Raw genomic sequence first — 13,390 nt, 5'->3', positions numbered from 1 at the left:
CCTATCAGACACGTCACCGCTAAGTTCGCCGTGGCTTCCCGCAACAGCGCACTAATTAATACCCGCAGCGAACGTGGACTCGTGGTGAGTGACGTGTAGAGCATACTGAGCAAAAAGACAGAACCTTTTCATCTTTTCCTCCAGTTACGCAATGCCTCACTTATTGAAGACAGCTAGAAAACTACATTACAGTTGTCTACATTCCAGCGTTATTATGCAGCGTGACACTACATTCGACCGTTTAACGCGGTAAGCAACGCAACGGAGACGTAGCACATGGTGAAAACTGCCCTTGGCTCTGGGCAGGCAGGAAACGAGAGCTGTGCGATTCTGGTCAAGTGGCAGAGAGCGTGCCGCACTAACACATCGTGTGCTGTATGTCAAGGAGGAGCTGAATCATGTGACGAAAACCGCAGCGGAAAGGAATTCCGTGTTAGCGAAAGTTGAGGCTAAAACAAAATGAATGCGGATACTTTATTACCGCGCTGACATCGCTCGCGCCCGAAAATCTAGTCAGAAACATGTCTCGTATTTTTGTTTAGCTCTCCTATTGATCACTGCCTGGTACAGTGCCAGGAAGTATTGCCGGGAGGAACCCAAAGTACTAAGGTTTGCTGTCGAACACAAAAAAAAAATGTGGGGAAAGCCAGGATATGCATGCTCATCTAGGAGTGAGCCTGGCTTCTGTGGCTCGAGCCTCCTTGGGCACTCACTTGGATACGTGCGCAATTCCTGAACATTACTGCGCCTGAGGTTCGGGCTTCAGCTTTAGAGGAGCTCGCACCTTATAAAAGTAACACCTGTTTTGTTCGGCGTAGTGTCATTGCGTATTCTTACCTTGTATGTTTATGCGTGACTGCAATTATGCACAAAAGCGTTATCTCTACAATCGTGCGGCTTGGGTCAGGCGTCCTTTAATCGGACCTAAGACTAGCCTGTTGTGTATGCGAACAATAGCGGCTTATATCGGAGGAGGATTTTGGTTAGTATTAATAGTGCATAAAACACGAAAGGCTATTATGAAAAACTCTGAGGCCGCTTAAGTCTGCTTGCGTGAGAGATTGAGAAAGCATATGTTTTCAGGAAAGGAAAGGACTCAGTAGCTCTCAGATCTCGACATCTCGGTGGACACCTCAACCGTGGTTTAAACGATGCAACTAAAGGTGCTTCTGTCATCGGTCGAAACTCGGTCGCAAGTCTCAGGATGCAGTTGAAGATGCATGCCATTAGTCCGAACCCCTCGCCAATAAGTCTCCAACTGCACTGAAACATATAAGCTATATGCAAATAGAAATGTCCCACCACCCAGAATGCTATATGACGAACGGTTGCTAAACATTTTGATGAATGTATTTGGGAACACTGCCAGCACATTGACGCCAACCAATGATGACATGGCTGGGATTTCATCTGCACCTGCGAAATCTGTTGCTGAAACCAGCGTCGTCGCTTGAGATGAAAATTTTTTGTTTTTTCGGGGGGGGGGGGGAGGAAATGGCGCAGTATCTGTCTCATATATCAGCCGACACATGAACCGTGCCGTAAGGGAAGGAATAAAAGAGGGAGTGAAAGAAAGAAAGAAAGAAAGAAAGAAAGAAAGAAAGAAAGAAAGAAAGAAAGAAAGAAAGAAAGAAAGAAAGAAAGAAAGAAAGAAAGAAAGAAAGAAAGAAAGAAAGAAAGAAAGAAAGAAAGAGGTGCCGTAGTGGAGGGCTCCGGAATAATTTCGACCACCTGGGGATCTTTTACGTGCACTGACATCGCACAGCACACGGGCGCTTAGCGTTTTGCCTCCATAAAAACGCAGCTGCCGTGGTCGGGTTCGAACCCAGGAACTCCGGATTAGTAGCCGAGCGCCCTAACTACTGAGTCACCGCGGCGAGTCGTTAAAAAAGAAAATTTTCATTTTCATGAACGCCAGGGGTGGGAAGACCTTTCCTAACTTTGAAAATTGATTTTTTTTTTGTTGCGTCACGAGAGTTTTTGGCTCGAATCGAGGCTACGCAGTACCGCTATTTACTTCCACAGCGGTAATAACAGAATCATTTTAGGTACCTCAAGGAAAAGTTTCAATACACCAATGTGAAAGTTATTAGGTAGAATTTACTCTCTAAATAATGTGTACTTTTGCTGCAGCATAGCAAAGAAGAGCCTGGGAATCAATTTGTCCTCAGGCTAAAAGTATGCCGAAATTATCGCCTGTCCTTTCAGCACAAGCGGTCTGAAATCATGCACCGCTGTGCTTACAGAAAAGCTCCCATGCGCATTGAATTGTGTGCATTATGAGAGATGAACCCACTGTAATTGTTTCTTGCCTCTTTGCTCTCACAAAAAGAAAATGCGAAAGGGCGCCTATCACGTAACGTGGCGTGAATGAACAAGAATAATGCGGGAATACAAGATGTCCTCCAAATATCCAAAAACAATCTGCGCAGTCGACAGGATTCGAACCTGTGCGGGGAGACCCCAATGGATTTCTAGTCCATCGCCTTAACCACTCGGCCACGACTGCTCGACACGGCGGCGGCGGCGAACGGGCGGCTGTCGTCTCGTACTGCTATTTATAAACGTTTCCCGCAGAGGCAGCGCTCGCCGAAGGTCGACAGAAACAAGCTGCTTCTGTCTACGTCGCCGCCCCGTGGGCGATGAGGTCAAATGAGCTCTCTATGTCCGTGTTTCTAGTGCGGTGGGGAGGGATATTAAACTCCTATTGCCTGCACATTTAGCACGAAAAAGTCTGGCTCAATGCGTCGATACCATAACCAAGTTAAAGCCATCTTGCAACGAAGACCCCAAAGGGTCTAAAGTAGCTACTGCTTCAATTGTTGCATTTTTTCTTTCCTATTTTTCTTGCTTACTTTAGAATTTGATGTCAAGAGTTTGACGGAATCCCGTCTGGTCTGGATGGAGCATCATGAAAAAGAATAAACGTCTTCTTCTGGACGGCTTCGGTTATTTTTGTTCCCACTTTATATTAATAATCTGAAGCATTTTTTTCGCCACTACTCAAATAATGTGCAGTTGAAACATTGATATAAGCCTCTTCAACCTTCTAATCAGCCGAAAGAACAAGATGGCAGGTAAAACTTTAATTTGGCCGAAGTAATTTCATCATAATAATCAGCCTGACTACGCCCACTGCAGGGCAAAGACCTCTCTCATGTCTCTCCAACAGATTATGTTCTTTGCCACCTGTGCCCCCCGCATGCCCGCAGATTTTGTAATCTGATCTGCCCACCTAACTTTCTGCCAACCCCTGCTACGTTTGCCTTCTCTTAGAGTCCACTCTGTTACCCTTAAGGACCAGCGGTTATCTTTGCCTTCGCATTACATGCCCTGCCCAAGCCCACTTCTTCCTCTTGATTTCGACTAGTACGTCATTATCCCGCCTTTGTTCTCTCACCCACTCTACCCGATTTCGGTCTCTTAACTTTAGAAGGATGTGGCCAAGTACTACACCAGGGTGGCCAAATCATGTTCTGGTGAGGGAGCGCGTTGTCGGCTCTGGTCACAGAGATCACGCCGCCGCACAGGCCTGTATATGCTAAAATTATTTCAGCTAAATAACAAAAATAATCTGCGCAGTCGACAGGATTCGAACCTGTGCGGGGAGACCCCAATGGGTTTCTAGTCCATCGCCTTAACCACTCGGCCACGACTGCTCGATGCAGATACGGCGGCGAACGGGCGACTGTCGGCTCGTGCTGCTATATATGGACGCTTCCCGGTGAGGCAGCGCTTGCCCAAGGTCGACCGAAACATGTCGGAGCGGCTCCTATTTAAAATGCCGTCACCGGCCAGCCGCGGAGGCATCGGCGAGCAAGTCAAACTAGTTTTCTGCGTTTCGTTTCTAGTTCGGTTATTATGAGTTTCATACTCATATTGCCGTTTATTTTACCCGAAAAAAGGTTGTTCGCTGCTCAAATACTAAATCTAAGTTGAAAGGGTTTCTTATAAATGCCGGCTAGGAACGACCAAAAAGTGAATATTGCTACTATTGTTGCATTTTCTATTTTCGTGTTGCGACCGTACTGTAGTCGTCAATATGATGAACTTGCATTGATGTCACAGATTGTTAGCCACACTCGTCATTCTTTTCTATCGCTCCCTGTCGTCAATCCACCCACTAAGTTTTGGGGTACCCGGAACTACATTCGAGATTGATATAGGATGGAATGAAGCAGGGGCTGCTACCCATTACTCAGTTTAACCGCTGGGTGCTCCCAAGTTCTTTCAACTGCTCGTCATTCAGGCGGCAAATTGTTATACTCGTTTTCGCCGATTAAAGCCAAACTATACTACCCAAAGACCAAGGCTTGTTCCGCCCAGCCGCAATGCCCCGAAATCAGAAACAATGTTATTGCGGCTTAGAGGGTTTAGACGTATGCATTTTTGCCAGCTTTTCAACCCCGCATTGCCCGTGCCTATCCCGGGCTATTCAGACCTGATTCGCATCGGGAAAGAGACAGTGTGGGCTCCAACACGCTACATATTGCGTAGAGTACGCTCACAACTCTCCTGGGGGATTCTAACCCCTGCAGAGTCGCTGGACACAAACAAAAAAAGCCTGAACTATAGTCAGTACCGCCAGCAGGCAGAGGGGACCGCGTGTAGGTGTTAAGCTGGATTTTATAGAGAAGACATGGCACGCAAGCGCCGATTTCCAACTGAATTTCAGTCTAAAATAGTGCGACTCATAATCTTATGCTCCGTATTGCACCCGCTGTTTTGTAGTCAACAAGCAACCTGACCAGATAGCGAGGTAAACTGCGAAAGCAATAGAGGTATCTAGGCTAAAATAAAAATGTGTTAACTTCGTATTATGTTTCCTTCACAAAAGTGGAATTGCGAGTCCGCTGGCGCACTACGTTATTTCAAGGCTTTGTAATTTCATTTGGTATCTACTGCATTCAGAAATGAACCAGCATATCTGTCCTTTTCATCCTAATTGAGGTGAATATCGTCGTTTGCATATCTGTTGTTTTTGTTGTTCGTCATGCCTACCCTTGTGTACCGCGCTGTAGAGCGTTAGGAAAAAATATCCAGTTTGGCATGGGCCACAGAAGAAAAGTACTCGCATTTCGGGATGTGACAATGGTGCTTATGCTGATCAGGTGGATCTCAGAATGGGCATTTTTTGGTGGCGGCAGTGGTAAAGCTATTTTGTAAGTATAGTGCATACAACAAATAAAAAACAGTTTTCTTTTTCATAATAAAAAACCTGTTTTTTTTTACATTGACTATTGCGTGGATTGGCTTTTGAATTAATTCTACTCTACAAAATCTTATATTATTTTTCCTAATAAAAGTGATAACGGATGGATGAATGTTGGCTTTTTATTCAACTATTATCGTGGTGCCCCCTCTTTTGCAGCGATATTCTATCGTTTTTTCACTGTAGCCGGATACTGTTATTTTTATTTGAAAATGGTTGCGTTCTGCAAAATAGACTAAAACTTCTATGAGAAGTTTCACTGCAGTATTTCGCTTCAACTCTGTCCACGTAGATTGGTACATTTAAAGTATAGCATAAAGCAAACATGAACACTTTCGACAAAACAGCGCTTTGATGGCAAAGCAGCTCCAGAGTTTGGGCTGTGAGATGTCAGTGTAGGTTAAAGATCCCCACGTGGTCGAAATTATTCCGGAGACCTATATTGCGGCACCTCTTTCTTCCATTCCTAATTTACTAACTCCTTTATCTTTTCCCTTACGGCACGGTTTGAGTGCCCACCGGGATAATTGAGATAGTTACTGTGTCATTTCCTGTCCTCAAAAATCACTTTTCAATTTTTTCGGGTGGGGAAGGCGCAGTGCATCCCAGGATTGCTCATAGGTGTGTGCAGGTGAACTCCTGTGGCTAGTGAACACGCCCCCTTGGTCACCCGCGTCCGTTCTTAGAGTTGGACAGCGCGCATGGTCTTCTTGTGTTTTCCTGTGCCTTCAGAACTCCCTGCCACGTAACCCGTTTCCTGAACTGGGCCGCACGGTCCGCTTCTTTCGTCTATTTCGGGGCTGTACGGGCCACAGCGTTCCGTCGCTGTTTTCCACGCCAGGGAGCGCTTTCCGCTTCCCTCGCTGCTTTCACTGCTTCACACACCACAGTGTTCGACAGCTCTTCAGCTGCCTCAGCAAACATTCATGCCGGCCAAGAAGGGATGAAAGATATCTTGCTGTGTTCAAAGATTGGCAGTAAGTTTTTAATTTCGTCCTACTAAAGAACTAAGACCGTATCAGAACTACTTTTACGGGCACAGTTACCAACATTGGTTATTCGCAGAAAACTCGCTGCACTAAAGTTTTTTATGAGCTTTATCACAGTGTGTTCAGTCTGGATTCCAGCTTGTACATGCGGCCAATCGGAAGCCTGTCATGGCATACTAACCATTCTTTTGCAGTTATGTCATACATGCCGAGAGTTGATGTCTAGAAGTTTTCGTTTCTGCCTAAAACAATTTTAGAATTAAATAACGTTGACCGACACGTATTCGACAAAACATGTTCACTTGAAACCTTTGTAAAAGTGCTTGTATTGTGTTCTATTGATTGATTGATTGTACCATTCCCACCCTGTAACAGCCCGTAAGGGTTAGCAGTATTTAGAAATAAATAACGTTGAATACGATTGCCAACTCAAAAAGCGGCTGACTGCAAGTGGGGAAAAGTAAATCACTCGGTGGTTACACGGTTTACGGTGGTTCCAGGAGGTAAACCACGGAACGATGGCCCAGGTCGCAATAAAGAGAAGAGAGATTGTCGAGTGGTCTTATGTACAAAAAAAAACGAAACTGCTTTGTTTGTACTACCGATGCTCGAGTCCTCCTCAGGGTTACAATGTTTTTGTGTTCTGTAGGATACCATTAGGTCGTTCGAAATGTTTGTTTTTGTTATCAAATGTACTTGATGTTCCGTTTATTATCAGTCTCACGTTTGCCTTCAGATTCGCCTTTGCTATGAAATGCGTTGGTATTATTAAAGCGAAAGCGTTAAGGTTTCCTTTCAGCGTAGAACTCGCCTTCGTAGATGGCGTTGGTGCGTCGAGAAAATCAGCACTGGTCGAAAACGTAGTGACGTCCGAACCACTTGACTTCGCGCTGGTAGTTCAAACGCACAACAACGATCCCACTTTACACGAGGGATGACATCTCTAGGCAATTCCAGGTTGGCCTACAATGCCTTGACGTCAGTACTCCAAGATTAAGTAGTGCCAGATCTGCAGAACGAAAAGCAGTTGCGCTGAAATGAAAAATGGGGCCCAGCCTGAAATCGGACCGCTGGCCCTTGGGTCGCGAATCGGGCGCAGTACTTCTCGACCACTGAGAAACGTTCGTTCCATTCGGTTAAAGGGAGGCCCTGTGTTTCTTGCGCCAATAAAAATAACTTCAGAAATAAATAAACAAAATAAACCAAAAGGAAAGAGAGAAGTGTCTTCATGTTTGCGAGTGACATGCAACTTTAGAGCACCCTGGGCCGCAGTAGGGACCAATTGACACTATTCTGTCGTACCTTTTGGGCGCTGCTAAACTGCTTCGTGATTTGTTTTTCCCCAAATGGGAGTAACAGCAATGCCTCAAAAACCGGTGTGCTGTGCAATGTGCTTACGTGTCAGAAACTCCAGGTGGTCAAAATTATACTGGAGCTCCCCAGCCCGGCGTCTTTCAGAGTTCATATGAGGCTTTGGAACGATAATACCCACATCGCTAGGAAGCCTAGGAAGCATTGGAAGCCTAATAAACGTGAGTGAAACTTTCCAAAAGGCAACTGATATTTCCCCGTCTTGTTGACTTTGCCAGGCTCTGCTTTAGAATTGTCGCTGCTCAGTGATGGCATTCCAGTGCCTCCTAGCTCTGCGTGAGTATCGACCGCAAAAAAACTGAAGCCGCCGTTGCTGACTAAATTTGGTCGGAAATCGCACATGTAGCTTTTCACAGCGTATGATCTAAAGTACGGAAGCAGACAAGCAATGGTCCGCTCTGCTTTTGCAGGAAGCGGTGCCGGACTTGTCTGGAGCAGGACTAAAAAACAGGGATAGTTATCGGTTGTGCTACATAACGTATGAATGACTGGTTCGTCATGTCTACCATGAGAATCAAATAAGGCGTGAAGAATTGAACTGAAGTGTTCACCCACGACCATCAACAAACTAGCGCGTGAGGAGCAAATACAAGTAATGTTTATTCCTACTTGTGACCGAGAATCTTTGCACCTTCGAAGTGAAATTATACCCTCGGTCAGCATTAAGGTTTCCCCGCTCTGCGATTCCCATTTTGCTCTTCCTGGTTCAGTTGCCTTGTTCGTGTTTTTCTTGTTGCTGATAGTACCTAAATAAGTGGTGCAAGCTGACGGCAACGCTGCGGTTTAGGTTGCCCAATTACACTTTGTGCATGCATGGAACGCTCGGGCTTTACTCTCTCTCAGACATTAGCTTTACTATAGCTTTAGCAGCATTTTAATTTCACATTAACTTCCCTAGATGCGATCATTGGCAGCGTGCATTCTGTGCTATGACATGCAAGTGGATAGCTCTGGACAGTGTGTTCAGGCGTAGAAAACCTACAACGCACCGGGAAGCACTGTGATGAAAATTATCTTTAAGATCAAGGAGTGTGGTGCCGTACAGAATGTTTAGTGTTTCAACTGGCGACGAAATGCATCGCTCAGTGACATTACCAGGCTCGTTCGACAACGAGCAGCGTTCTCTGATTATGTGGATTGTACTGCCTTTTCCGCCTAACTTTCGTCAATGAAATCTTTCGTAAGGGGTCACAGGAAATACCTTTACATATAAAAAAACACGGGACATAAGAAGTTCCGCAGTACCTGCGGCCTGGTGAACTACTTGGGCATCAGTATGACGCAGCTTGACTGTTACGAAAAATGGACTGAATTTTTCCTTAAATATCTAAGTAGGATTTTCTGCTAAGCCTGTGAAAATCCTGTCTGTGCATGAACGGGCAAGAGATTTATGTGCTGTTGTTGTTTACCTCAGTAAACATGCCTGTGCTTGTTTCATCTTTTTTGCTTTCACCTGGATTGGCCCCCCGAGCATACTACAAGGCCAAAATCTCCACTTTTCATTAAATCCCGTTCCGTTGCTATTGGCCATCGCCCCTTTCGATGACGGTTAACCTAGCATTAGAGATCTCTCCGGTGCGAGAACTGCTTGTGTTTCATACACTCATAGATTGCGCGAGTCCTCATACCGCGCTACTGGTGCAATGAATGTATGAAACACAAGCATTACTCGCACCGGAGGGATCTCTAATGCTAGGTTAACCGTCATCGAAAGGGACGATGGCCAATAGCAACGAAACGGGATTTAATGAACAGTAGAGATTTTAGCCTTGTAGTATCCGGTGCGAGTACAGCTTGTGTTTTATACATTCATAGACTGAGGGAGTCCTCATACTGCTACTGGTGCAATGAAGCAGTGGTTAAGTAATGCGCCACTTCCCCAGCAGATGTCTGTTTCAGACACATCTTCCCGTGGGACTTGTGTGGCTCCGGTTCCTCTTCACCAGCTTCTGTGAAGCTCATTTTTGCACAGATAGTTCTTCGGAACGCTGTCTATCGGCCACTGACTTGATATGCAATGACACGATGGGTAGGTTTGTAGCTCCATTTGAATTTATTTCAGCTGATTTTATTGCCACCTGCCATGGAGGGCAGGTATATTTATTTATTTTAAAATACCGCACGCCGCAGCGCTCCCCGAGCAGGAGAGCGTTACATGTACTGCAGTAACGATTCCGCAGATTTTCCCATCCACCGATTCGGCAATCAATGCTGGTAAACAGTTCCACTGTGGCGTTGTAAGCACCAGCTTCGGTTGAACCTATCACCTCGCAGGTGTGCCTGCTTTTTTCGTGACACGGACGTATGATGCCGACTTTTCTCGAAAGTAGGACTTATAATGGTTTCGGAATGAGTCTTTTTATGCAATGTAAACCAAGACTGTGGCCTTACCCTTGTGCAGAAGAGCTTGCGCTTGGGAGGGCGCAGCAATCACCGGCTGCTGGCGTCACCTCCGAGGCTTGTTTATTCGCCCTGCGTGCCCATCATGCTTTCCTGTGATGTAAAAGCGTCCATGAACATTGTGCTTCGGCTTGCTTTGCAGTATCTTGCAGCAGTGGGCCTATTATTGAACATCGAAGCTTGCCGTGTTCAGACGGAGGGACAGCATCATCAGCTTCTTGTGAGCTTGATTCCATAAACCTCTTCCCAGATACATAATTCATAATTTATATCGCATGCGGCAATCCACAACGCATAAAATAATGAGATTCGGCACGCGGCTTGTTATATCGTTACGCATATTACTGATGGTGGCCGGCCTCAATGAGATGAGAATAGGACTGCGTAATCAAAAATCGTGGCTCGTACAAGGTGCCATCAGTCACTTATTTAATGTTCTATAAATGTAATAAGCGCTCTGAAATTTCATGCATGAATTTCACCATAGTGAATTAAAGGAAAAATACACAGAAACTACTCACGCAGATTGTGTCCAGTGCATTATTGAGAGGATGCCAGTTATGCAAAAAAAGGAGCGACAATTTTGGTACATGAAATTTTATCAAGAAGAATCGGCGGACGCCGTTGCCTGCTGCATAATACATTCGCCAGAACCGGATCAGGGCTGCTCTTTCCTAATCGAGCGAGGTACTCATTACATGTTTACTGATTGTAGTTTGGGCGGGAAAAAGCTGGAAAATATATGACATAGTACGTATACCTTGCCTAGGAGCACTAAATACTATTCGTCGTTTTAGCCCTAGAGTTCCATATCACGAAAAGCTAACAATATTTTAAAGCCTTTTATTGATGAGAGTCCCGAAGGTCCCAAGTCAAATAGGTATGCTAAGAGGTTCAAATATTATCACCGGATTATCGCTTCGATCTTTCGCGCATTACGCTGTGGATTAAAATCAAGAGGACGGTAAGTAAACCTACCAAATACCTATTCATGATATTTTCAAGTTGATTATCTAAAACGGCAAATTGGACTTCGGACTTGTTCGGTTACAAAAAGCACTCTCCTAGTGCGGAGGTTTGGAAGTAGAATTTGCAGGACGTGCAGATTTACTAGTAGGAATAGCTAAGATAGGAAATATCGCGAGTTCAACGCGCTTCTTCACTAGAAATAAATTAGCCTTTGATCATAGATTTATTGGCAAAAGACCATGTTTTCTGCTGGAGCCACAGAAAAGATCGAGCTCTTAAAAGGAGGTAATTTTTACTCATTGAAACATTTAGATTTGAAAACTAGATGATTAATTTTTCCTCAGCCGTCAACGGAAGAGAGTTTGCGGTGCGAGCAAATCGGCTCCTGGCTATTAGCGGCAAAGAATCATTAACGTTACAACTTACAGGGCTACACCAGAACAAGAAGATCATTCGGAATCAAGGATGTACAAATTCTTCCTCGAATGGAAAAAAAAATGCTTCAACTTTTTCATACGCACGTATTGCTCCCCTAAGCTGAAGTTATGCTCCGATTCATAAAGGTGTCGGTTTTATTTCGCAATGATGTATGTGAGCCGAGAGGCATGGATTAAAAAAAAGATCTACTGAACCCATGCCTCCTAAAACAACTGGGCCCGGTGTCTTCATATGAATGCATGGACCTTTTATGTTGCCCGCCAGCTTTCTTTGTGCTTTTACTGTTGCACGCGTGGCAAATAAGCTGAGTAATCAAAACCCCCACCCTCCAAAAAAAAAATCTAGGATTGTTTTAAAGAATTCAGGACCTAAAGAGCTAGAATTTACGCTCGTTCTTCGAAAAGAATTTACAGAAATTGTTAAATATCGCTTTTTTTTTGCAAATCAGCACTGAAATCCTATAGGAAGCTCTTCGAGTGGAATGCTATTCCTTATATATTTTGCCATCAGTAGGATAGTGTTTCTTAGTAACCACGAAGAGGCGTTATGTGGTATGACTAACTGTCCTCCTTCCATTTGCATTTAATCGGTAAGGAAGTAATTTGTACTCTTTGTGAGGACATGGTAGCCGAAAGGTATTTACTCCCGAATGAAGTATCCCCTGCGACAGTTAGTCATTTCTGGCTTTGATATACGGTAGACTCGAATATACAAGGCCCAAGAGTAGACAGAACGAATAAAAAACGAACACTGCTACTCATGCGCCTTGTGTCTTCGAGTCATGCACCAACTCGCCACACAGTCGGTTCTTTTGAACTTGATATACGGTAGCTTGCAAAGAGAGTTTGAAGGGCTGCGCCATGTTAGATATAGCGCTGCGGAAAACAACTGACTGCACCTGCTCACAGAACTGCAAATGGATCAGGTACGAAGCTCCCACGCACCCTCTCTTCAATGTACGACGTCGCAGAACCGAGTGTCATGTGGGGATAAGAACCAGAGAGAGAGAAAAGGTGTTCCATGCCTTTTCAGCGAGCTCCAGCGGGAAACTCCATAGAGTGGCTCGGACCCTTCCTTTGGTTACGCGCGCATTCAAATCACCTGCTCCTCGCACTCCTGGGAACAAGTGCAGAGAGCTCATGGTCCTGCTTTCATTGTGTTTGCGCAAGATGCGCCCAAAAGAGCAATGAGCAAGTTGGCGGCGCCAAGGGAGCGCTTACTATCATTTTCTACAGGGTTCAAGAACCCTTCCAATCTAAAGAGCAAGCATTACCATAGACACTTTCGTGATCTCGCGGCGAGAATTCTAATCAAATTCAGTTTTAAATTGTTTCCATTGCATCTGATTTTATTTAGGCAGTCCCAGAAACATAAATGACAATGTACGAGAATCTAAACATATTCGAAATTTTCACATGACTACCGCGTGTCAGGTGAACTTGAAAACGCATTTAACGATGGAGGAGAATACGAAGAACCAATTCCAGAGGTTATAATTTCCTTGTTCCTGCAAAACTACAAGAGACATGTCATTGGCCATTATGTTAACATTATTGATGCCCATAAATCCTAATGAAAACATTTGAATGTGGCGCCTAACTTCATACCAAATAAATTGAAATTTTATTTTCCAGTGACTGGACTGTCATCTGAGGTGAACGCTATTCAAAGAGCTTGACGAGCGCCCAGAAAACGACTACATTGCATGGAAGCAGCGCACAAAACAAATACCAGAACTGGTGAATGATAACAGCACGAATCTAAAGTTTAAAAAATGTATACATCTGCAAACCACAGGAGACAGAAGCGCAAAACATTTTATCAACAATGAAATTCAAAGAACAGTTCACCAACGCGACATCAGTTTTCGAGAAACTGAATACCATTCGAACCAATAATAGAGACAAGGGCCCAGGTTATATATTCACAAACGATGTACTTAATCACCTTGAACTAAGGCTAGCAGCAATTTTGCCAAAAAATACAGAGATTAGGATTCAATGACTCCACT

General features: G+C 44.6%; 2 non-coding genes across 2 annotated transcripts; both read right to left on the bottom strand.

Annotated features, from left to right (window-relative positions):
- Nucleotides 1-2,427: 2,427 nt before the first annotated feature.
- TRNAS-AGA (transfer RNA serine (anticodon AGA)) lies at nt 2,428-2,509 on the bottom strand. Its single transcript has one exon. It is a non-coding gene; the product is annotated as a tRNA-Ser (tRNA).
- Nucleotides 2,510-3,577: 1,068 nt separating this feature from the next.
- Nucleotides 3,578-3,659, bottom strand: TRNAS-AGA (transfer RNA serine (anticodon AGA)). Its single transcript has one exon. It is a non-coding gene; the product is annotated as a tRNA-Ser (tRNA).
- Between the last annotated feature and the right edge of the window lie 9,731 nt (nt 3,660-13,390).

This window comes from Amblyomma americanum, chromosome 7 (genome assembly GCF_052857255.1).
Source record: "Amblyomma americanum isolate KBUSLIRL-KWMA chromosome 7, ASM5285725v1, whole genome shotgun sequence".
Classification (NCBI taxonomy): Eukaryota; Metazoa; Arthropoda; class Arachnida; order Ixodida; family Ixodidae; genus Amblyomma; species Amblyomma americanum.
Note: the sequence above shows the minus strand (reverse complement) of the source record. Positions and strands in the feature narration are given on the sequence as shown.